Consider the following 9,353-nt stretch of genomic DNA (forward strand, 5'->3'; position numbering starts at 1 on the left):
TTGATATTTCTCCCGGCAATCTTGATTCCAGCTTGTGTTTCTTCCAGTCCAGCGTTTCTCATGATGTACTCTGCATATAAGTTAAATAAACAGGGTGACAATATACAGCCTTGACGAACTCCTTTTCCTATTTGGAACCAGTCTGTTGTTCCATGTCCAGTTCTAACTGTTGCTTCCTGACCTGCATACAAATTTCTCAAGAGGCAGATCAGGTGGTCTGGTATTCCCATCTCTTTCAGAATTTTCCACAGTTTATTGTGATCCACACAGTCAAAGGCTTTGGCACAGTCAATAAAGCAGAAATAGATGATTTTCTGGAACTCTTGCTTTTTCCATGATCCAGCGGATGTTGGCAATTTGATCTCTGGTTCCTCTGCCTTTTCTAAAACCAGCTTGAACATCAGGAAGTTCACAGTTCGCATATTGTTGAAGCCTGGCTTGGAGAATTTTAAGCATTACTTTACTAGCGTGTGAGGTGAGTACAATTCTGCAGTACTTTGAGCATTCTTTGGCATTGCCTTTCTTTGGGATTGGAATGAAAACTGACCTTTTCCAGTCCTGTGGCCCCTGATGAGTTTTCCAAATTTGCTGGCATATTGAGTGCAGCACTTTCACAGCATCATCTTTCAGGATTTGGAATAGTTCAACTGGAATTCCATCACCTCCACTAGCTTTGTTTGTAGTGATGCTTTCTAAGGCCCACTGGACTTCACATTCCAGGATGTCTGGCTCTAGGTGAGTGATCACACCATCGTGATTATCTGGGTCGTGAAGATCTTTTTTGTATAGTTCTTCTGTGTATTCTTGCCATCTCTTCTTAATATCTTCTGCTTCTGTTAGGTCCATACCATTTCTGTCCTTTATTGAGCTCATATTTGCATGAAATGTTCCTTTGGTATCTCTGATTTTCTTGAAGAGATCCCTAGTCTTTCCCATTCTGTTGTTTTCCTCTATTTCTTTGCATTGATCACTGAAAAAGGCTTTCTTATCTCTTCTTGCTATTCTTTGGAACTCTGCATTCAGATGTTTATATCTTTCCTTTTCTCCTTTGCTTTTTGCTTCTCTTCTTTTCACAGCTATTTGTAAGCCCTCCCCAGACAGCCATTTTGCTTTTTTGCATTTCTTTTCTATGGGAATGGTCTTGATCCCTGTCTCCTGTACAATGTCACGAACCTCATTACATAGTTCATTAGGCATTCTATCTATCAGATCTAGGCCCTTAAATCTATTTCTCACTTCCACTGTATAATCATAAAGGATTTGATTTAGGTCATACCTGAATGGTCTAGTGGTTTTCCCTACTTTCTTCAATGAGCTTGCTTTGTAGTAGACTTGATACAGGGTGATTGCCCAGCTCGGGGTTCACACAGAGGCTAGTTATGTGATTACCCTCTGTCTTGGAGAACCATTCTCCATCCTTTAACCTATTGTCCAAATACATGCAGGGTCATACTGGCTCCAGGGTCCTAGGGTGGTGAGCATCCATCAAGCTGGACCAGCGTGGAGTCCATTCCCAGGATCCTTCACACCAACCTCATCCAGGAGAGAAAAGCCTTGTTTTCTTTCTGGTTAGGAAGCCTGAATGACAAAAACCGAGGAGCTGCCAGGGGGCCTGAGTGAATGAAACCAATACACAGAACGGGAGAAATAAGGAACTCTTCCTTCCTTCCTTTTTAAAAAAGCATAGGGCATTTTGGCCATGGTAGAGATTTCATTTATTTATTTTGGTCGGAATACACGGTATGTGGGATATTAGTTCCCTGACCAGGGTCGAACCTGTGCCCCTTGCAGTGGAAGTACAAAGTCTTGACCACTGGACCACCAGGGAAGTCCCCACTTCCTTTCTTCTCAACCAAAGGTCTGGATCACTTCTAAGGTCCCCCAGCCTCTTACATTCTATGACTCTGGGAGGGGAACTTTGGAGGGGACACCAGAACTTCTCCCGGGCTTCCTTTCTGCTCCATCAAAGTCTCCTTCTTCTGACCCCCCGCCCCCACCACCGCCAGCTGGGAGCCCCTGAAGCCTTGGCAAACCCTCTTCTCCTCTGTCCTTGTCTCTTGGGTCTTCCCATTGCAGAGTCTCCAGGGTCTGCTCACGGGAATGGGATCTGTAACACAAGAATAGACTCCTTCGAGGGGCATCATTTGAAAACTGCCATCAGTTACTTATATGTCAGTGCAGTTTTCAGGTCTTTTCATAAGAGCAAGTATAAGGCAGGAAGATCAAGAGAACCCTGGGCACATTCGATCAGTCAGCGAGCATTTACTAAGCACTGCCAGAGCTCCAGACATTGGGGAGAGAAAGTTTCAAGCTCCTGGTCCCCACATTGTGGGCTCCTTTAACCACTGGCTCCCTGGTAGCTTCTCCGTCTCCACTCCTGCCGTCTCTTGAGGCAACTGGATCATCCATATGAGCACTCCCTCTCATATCCTTTAACCTCTTGCCTCCAGAACTCCTACCACCTCTGTTCCTTCTTCCCTATCTGCATAAGATGAGGGCAAGAGTACCTACTTCGTAGGGTTCTCAGGATCAGATGATCTAGTGTGTATGGATGTGCTTTGTGAACACTGAAGCACCCCGGTTGCTAATACCCAGGAAGAGAGGAACTGCAGGAGGGGTGGGGGCAGAGGGTAATTGGGAGGGCAGAGAAGGGTAGGCCCAGAGGACCCCACACTGGTGGAACTGGGCTGGCAGGGAGAGGTGAAGAGCTTTGGAATGCAGAAAGCATTCAACAGTCAGCTCAGGGGTCAGCACCCGCCTCCAACCCCAACATTATTTATCTCCCTGAAAAGGGTAGCCTCAAGAGGCTTCTAGGACCTGTCTTCAGCAGCGGCTGCGGAGGCCTGGCAGCCTCTCCTGTGGGACATCTGTCTGTCTGTCTGTCTGTGCATCCATCTCGCAAACCCCTGAGGAGCAGGCAGGAGGCTCGGCCAAGCTCCCCCTCCCCGCCCGCCCTCCAGGGCCTATTTCTCAGACTTCCTGAGATTGGTGATCGATGGAGACGGACAAGGAGATGCGAGCACCTGGGAGCGCTGTTGGGGCTGGGGTGTCTGCATCTGGACTTTTCACTCTCCACCCCACCACCACCACCACCACCGCAGAGGGCCACCATGGGGCAGTGGGGCCAGACAGCTCCGGGATGCGGGGCTCCCCAGAGGCAGGGCTGGGATATCAAAGCTGGAAGCGCGGGCCCTGTCCACTGGCTTTGTGAGCCCGCTCCCATCGCGGCAGGAACGCCTGGCTGTACAAACTGCATTCGTGCCGCACTCCCAACCTGCATTCCTGATTGGTCACGGCCTGGCCCCAGCTGCATTCCTGGGCTAGGGGAGGCAGAGGGGCCTGGCCTCTTTGTTCTTCCCAAATCAGGGCTCAGAACCATGACAGGCTGATCACATTACCCCGCTGAGGTCAGCCTGGCAGGAATGACCCCTCCTTCTCCTCCCCCACCTTATCAAGACAGAACTGGCTGCCCCACACCACCTAGCTCCCTTACCTGGGTCCTTATAACAGGCTCCAGGGGGTCTTGGCTGAGGAAGGAAAACCTCCCAAACCACAGCTCTGCAGCCTCCTTCCAAGGTCAGATGCTGGGAGTGCTGCCCAGATGCTCATTCCAGGGCTTGTCCGATTCTGGGCCATCTCTGAGGGCTGCAGCTGCTCTGGGTGGGTCTCGCTGTCCTCGTTGTTGCTGGACCCTTCAGAACCCACATGTACCTGGTAACAGTTAAGATCTGTGCTCAGCATCAGAACGAGCCCAGCTTTCAGAATTACCGTAGTTTAGATGCTATTCTGTTACAAGCCCCATTTGAACCACTGCCCACTTTACCTGAGTAAATTCTTACCATCTCCCTTCTCATTCTACTAAGCCTGGTTGCAAAAATGCAAGCTTTGACATCTGGCCTGGTTGATTTGATATCCTGGCTCTGCCACTGACTTGGTGTGTGACTTTGTGTGACTTCGTGACTTTGACTTTGGTGATGACTTACTTAACCTCTCTGGGCCTCAGTTTCCTCATTTGCAAAACTAGAAGATTTAACTGAAGATTTAAAGAGATGTTGTGTGATACGTTTCTGGCACATTGTGGACACATGACAAATGTGACTTTTCCTGCTGTCTTCCATCTCCCTGGAAGGAGTGACCTCAAGCCAAGTCTTCACGAGGTGGCTAATACCCTTTCCTCCTTTCTCTGAATTCCTGAAGCCTCAAGGGTGAGGGCCAAGCTCTCTGGAGACGGGCTAGACACAAATTATCCTGCGTTGTACTGAACAGTTTTCTGTGTCAGTCTTCGTCTCCCCAGAGAGCTTGCTGGCATTCCAGGGAAGACCTTTTACTTTGTTATTCCTTTAACAAATATGTGCTGGAAAAGAGCTGCACTGGGCCCACCGGGACTGAGCAGTGGGGAAGCCAGTCGAGTTTCCTGCTCTCACGACGAAGCTCCAATCCATCCCATGAGGAGTTGCAATATGTTTTCCCCGGATGCAGTCGCTGCTGTGATGGGAAAGGACAGCCACCATGAGAACATTACGGGGAGTTCGGGGGCTTTGGGAAGCCTCCTCTGAGGAAATGACATTTAAGCTCAGATCTGAAACCTGGCAGGGATAAGGGGGAGGAATACAGTCCTGGCTGAGAACGGAAGCGCAGCTGTGAGATGGTGGCGGACTTCGCAGCCCCATAAGGAAGCTGCATTGTGTTCTAAGTGAAATAAGAAGCCATGGTGAGGCTTTGAGCAGAGGAATAGCATAATCCCATGTCACTGGGTACAGAAAAGAAAAGAGGTGGGGTGGAGGGTGGCGGCCAGAATGGAAAATGGTGGGATTTCTCAGGCTGCTTGAACAGCTGTCCAGGTTGGGGGTGCAATATCTTTTTTTTTTCCCTCCTTTTTTTTCATTGTTTTTTCTTTTTAAAAAAATTTATTTATTTTTGGCCATGCTGGGTCTTCATTGCTGCTCGGGCTCTCTCTAGTTGCGGTATGTGGGCTTCTCCTGTTTGAGAGCACGGGCTCTCTGGCACATGGGCTCAGTAGTTGGAACTCACAGGCTCTAGAGTTCAAACTCAGTAGTTGGGGCACGCAGGCTTAGTTGCCCCCAGGCACGTGGAATCCATCAAACTCATTTCCCCTGCATTGGCTGACAGATTCTTTTTTTTTTTATTCCCCGGAGGGGGTGCACCATTCCTGGAAGTATTGCAATACCAGGTTGATGTGTGGAGTGTCCAGAGCAAGCTTCTACTCCAACTCCCTGCTCCAGTTCAGTTCAGTTCAGTTCAGCTGCTCAGTCGTTTTCCGACTTTGTGCAACCCCATGGACTGCAGGATGCCAGGCTTCCCTGTCCATCATCAACTCCTGGAGCCTGCTCCAAAAATCCATTTAATATATTGTCCTCAGATAGAGGATGTATCAGATATTAAAATGATAAGAACAGATGCTACACTTGATCTTAGCCAAAAGGCTGAGAAGCTATGGAAGACAGATTCTTAACCACTGGACCATGAGGAAAGTCCTTTCTTTTCTCTTTTCTGGCATCCAGTCCAATCACTTTATGGCAAATAGAAGGGGGAAAAGTGGAAGTAGTGACAGATTTTATTTTCTTGGGTTCCAAAGTTACTGCAATGGTGACTGCAACCCTGAAATTAAGACACTTGCTCCTTGGAGGGAAAGCTATGACAAATCTAGACAATGTACTAAGAAGCAGAGACATCACTTTGATGACAAAGGTCTGTATAGTCAAAGCTATAGTTTTTCCAGTAGTCATGTATGGATGTGAGAGTTGGTCCATAAAGAAGGCTGAGCACCAAAGAAGTGATGCTTTCGAATTGTGGTTCTGGAGAAGACTCTTGAGAGTTTGTTGGACTGCAAGGAGATCAAACCAGTCAATCCTAAAGGAAATCAACCCTGAGTATTCATTGGAAGGACTGTTCCTGAAGTTGAAGCTATAATACTTTGGCCACCTGGTGGGAAGAGCTGGCTCAATGAAAAAGGCCCTAATGCTGGGAAAGATTGAAGGCAAAGGGAGAAGGGAATGGTAGAGGATGAGACGGTTATATAGAATCACAGAGTCAATGAACATGAATTTGAACAAACTCCAGGAGAGAGTGGAGGACAGAAGAGTCTGGCATGCTACAGTTGACGGGGTTACAAAAAGTCAGACACAACTTAGCAACTGAACAACACCAACAGGGAAATGGTAGCTTTATTGCTTTGCCAGGCAAAGGGAAACACACTGGGCTTCTGCCTGTAAAAACTATGTGTTCCCTGACATCTTTTTTAATCTTCATAGTTACCCTACTTTTACAAATGAAGAAACTGAGGCCCAGAGACGCTAAGTAAGTCATCCGAAGTCACACAGTAAGTCAGTGCAGAACCACCCTGAGGCAGTATTGTGGCCTGTGTCCCCCCAGACGCATATGTTGAAGCCCTACCTGCTCCCAACGTGAAGGTATTTGGAGGTGGGCCTTTGGGAGGTGATTAAAGTTGGATGAGGTCATGAGGCCGGGGTTTCCCATTTTGGGATCAGTGCCCTTATAAGAAGATATAGGAAAGCTCTCTCTCTCCATGTGCGTGCACTGAAAAAAGCCCATGTGGGGACATAGTGAGGAGGTGGCCATCGACAAGCCAGGAGGAAAGTCCTTGCCAGGGACCAAATTGACCAGCACCTTTATCTTGGACTTCCAGCATCCAGAATGGTGAGAAATAAGCTTCTACTGATTAACCATCCGGTCTATGGTATTTGATTATGGCAGCCCAAGCTAACACCAGAAGTAGGCTGGTTATTGTCCTTTGTCCCTCCAAATCCATGTACTCCCAGATCACCCAGCCCTGGACCTTGAGGCCTGACTTGAAGGCCTGGGTCGGTGGCTCTTGTGCCCTCCAGCTTCCAGGTGGGTGCTGCCAATGGGAGGCCCTGGCCTGGGGAGAGTGTCAGCTCCCTCCCTGATCAGCCACCATGGGCTGGCTGAGGCTGTGATCTCTTCTAAAGGCCACAGAGCCTGCCAGGCAGCCCCTTCTATCACAGCAGGTCTTGCAGGGGTCTGGTCACTGCCTCTTTCCCTTGTCTCTTTAGAGTTCGGGTGGGTGAGGTCTTGAGATGTTGTCATTCATGTCCCTTAATCCTGCCAATAGTTATTTTTTTTTTTACCATATACATCTATTTATTCTTACGCAAATTCTCTTCCCATTTAAGTAATTATAGACTAGTGAGCAGCGTTCCCTGTGCTATGTAGTAGGTCCTTTTTGATTATCTATTTTAAAGAGAGCAGTGTGTACATGTCCGTCCCAAACTCCCAGCCTACCCCTCTCCCTGAGCACCCCCTCTGGTAGCCGTAAGTTCCTTCTCTAAGTCTGTGAGTCTGTTTCTGTTCTGGAAATAAGTTCATTTGTATTTTTTTTTTTTTTTTGAGTCTGCATAGAGGCAATGCATTATCTGCCAATAGATTTTTCAGTAGTCCCTTCTGAAACTCTCAGTTACGCAGTTGCAATGAGCCATCTGTTCCTGCTGGGATCCTGACGTGTGAAAGGTCAGGAAAGCTTCCCAGAGGGGGGACATTTAAGTTGGGTTTCTGAAGGATGAACAGGAGTTAGCCTTATGACAGAAAATACATGATTTCTGTTAGACATGTCTATAAACACTAAAACAGCTCACCAAAACTCCAAAACTGCCTCCCGGGACACTTGAAGCCTGGGAATGACCAGGTGGGAAATCACTGGCCTGGAGCCCCACAGGGCTGCACAGACCCCAGTTCAGGGAACGTGGGGAGAGAAAAGCTGGGGGCTGCGTCCAGTGGCGGTTGGTTTTCAGTCGCTCAGTCGCGTCCGACTCTTCACGACCCCCTGGACTGCAGCAAGCCGGGCTTCCCTTTCACCATTTCCTGGAGTTTGCTCAAACTCATGTCCACTGAGTCGATGCCATCCAACCATCTCATCTCACCCAGCGGGGTAGAGACCCTGTCACCCCACTTTGTGACTCTCCTGGGATGCCTGTGCTCTCAGAGAGTTGATGGGATGCTGGTGGAAATTATGCCTTGGGAAGGGACAGCCCGTGCATCCCCCACCCCCTCCTGTGGTCCATTAGGCTGAGGGGGACAGCTGCTTAAAAGATCAGGGTTCAGGACAAACAGGCCTACTTCCTTCTGCCTGCAATCCTGGGCCTTGGGACACCTGCCCAAGGTCCACTCTATCCCAACCCTCTGGCCCGGCTGTGGGTCTGTCGTGCTCCTCCCTCCCTCCAGTCCCTCTCCTGCTCCCTGTCACCTCCGATTAGACAACGCCTGTTTGTGTTCTTCAGAATCAGGCCTTCCCACCAGCTTGATCCTGCACCTGCCCAAGCCTACCCCTCCACCAGCTTCCATCTTCAATGTCCCGCTGACCTCACCCTGTGTGTCTTTGTGACCTCGAACCCACCACTTACTCCGGCCCCTGGGTTCTGCCAGCTCCCTTCCTCTACCTCCTGACCCCCATCCCTCTGGTAGTTAGCCGTCTCCCCTGCCTTGAAGGGGACCACTGACTCCAGACCATCAGCTGCCATCTTCATCCTCGAAAGTGAAGGTAGCTCAGTTGTGTCTGACTCTTTGTGACCCCATGGACTGTCCATGGAATTCTCCAGGCCAGAATACTGGAGTGGGTAGCCTTTCCCTTCTCCAGGGGATCTTGCCAACCCAGGGATGGAACCCAGGTCTTCCACATGGCAGGTGGATTCTTTACCAACTGATCCTCCAATGAAGAGTCTAAAACTACCCCATATTATTATTCAATAATAACATAGCCACTGTTTTATTTTTCTGATGCTGGCACTGTGTGATGAGCCAGGCTTCAAAATCACCCCATCAGGCAGGTGTGGTCACGGCAGTAACTGAGAATTTGGGTAACTTTTCAGGCTGAGAAGCAGAAGAGGGAAGACTTAAATCCAGAGTTCTGTCTTAAAGTCCCGGCTCTTGCTGCTCGACACACCGCCTTGCTGTGTCTCTCCAGCGCTGCATTTCTCTGTGGATGGGGTCCGTACTGGGCAGTGACCATGTATCCCACACCCTGTCTGGCAGTTCTGGGCACACATCATGCCCACTGTCGAGTAGCTGCAAAGACTATTTAATACTTGAAGCAGATCATGCTAGCCCTCTGCTCAGAAACTTCCACAGTCTTCCCTTCCCACCCAGGACACAAACCACGGTCATTTTGATGGCCTTCAAGGCTCATTCAGTCCTAAAGGATATCAACCCTGAATATTTATTGGAAGGACTGATGCTGAAGCTGCAGCTCCAATACTTTGGCCACCTGATGGGAAGAGCTGGCTCACTGGAAAGACCCTGATGCTGGGAAAGATGGAGGTGGGGAGGAGAAGGGGTATACAGAGGATGAGATGGTTGGA

At 49.1% G+C, this 9,353-nt stretch overlaps 1 long non-coding RNA gene and 1 pseudogene across 1 annotated transcript; both read right to left on the reverse strand.

The window, feature by feature from the left end:
* Window positions 1–763: 763 nt before the first annotated feature.
* Window positions 764–8,444, reverse strand: LOC132344187 (uncharacterized). The gene is made up of 3 exons (XR_009493333.1): window positions 8,243–8,444; window positions 3,494–3,711; window positions 764–2,107 (listed from the first exon to the last, which is right to left on the reverse strand). It is a non-coding gene; the product is annotated as an uncharacterized lncRNA (long non-coding RNA).
* On the reverse strand, window positions 5,341–5,456 carry LOC112444937 (uncharacterized; annotated as a pseudogene).
* Window positions 8,445–9,353: the final 909 nt, after the last annotated feature.

This window comes from Bos taurus, chromosome 29 (genome assembly GCF_002263795.3).
Source record: "Bos taurus isolate L1 Dominette 01449 registration number 42190680 breed Hereford chromosome 29, ARS-UCD2.0, whole genome shotgun sequence".
Classification (NCBI taxonomy): domain Eukaryota; kingdom Metazoa; phylum Chordata; class Mammalia; order Artiodactyla; family Bovidae; genus Bos; species Bos taurus.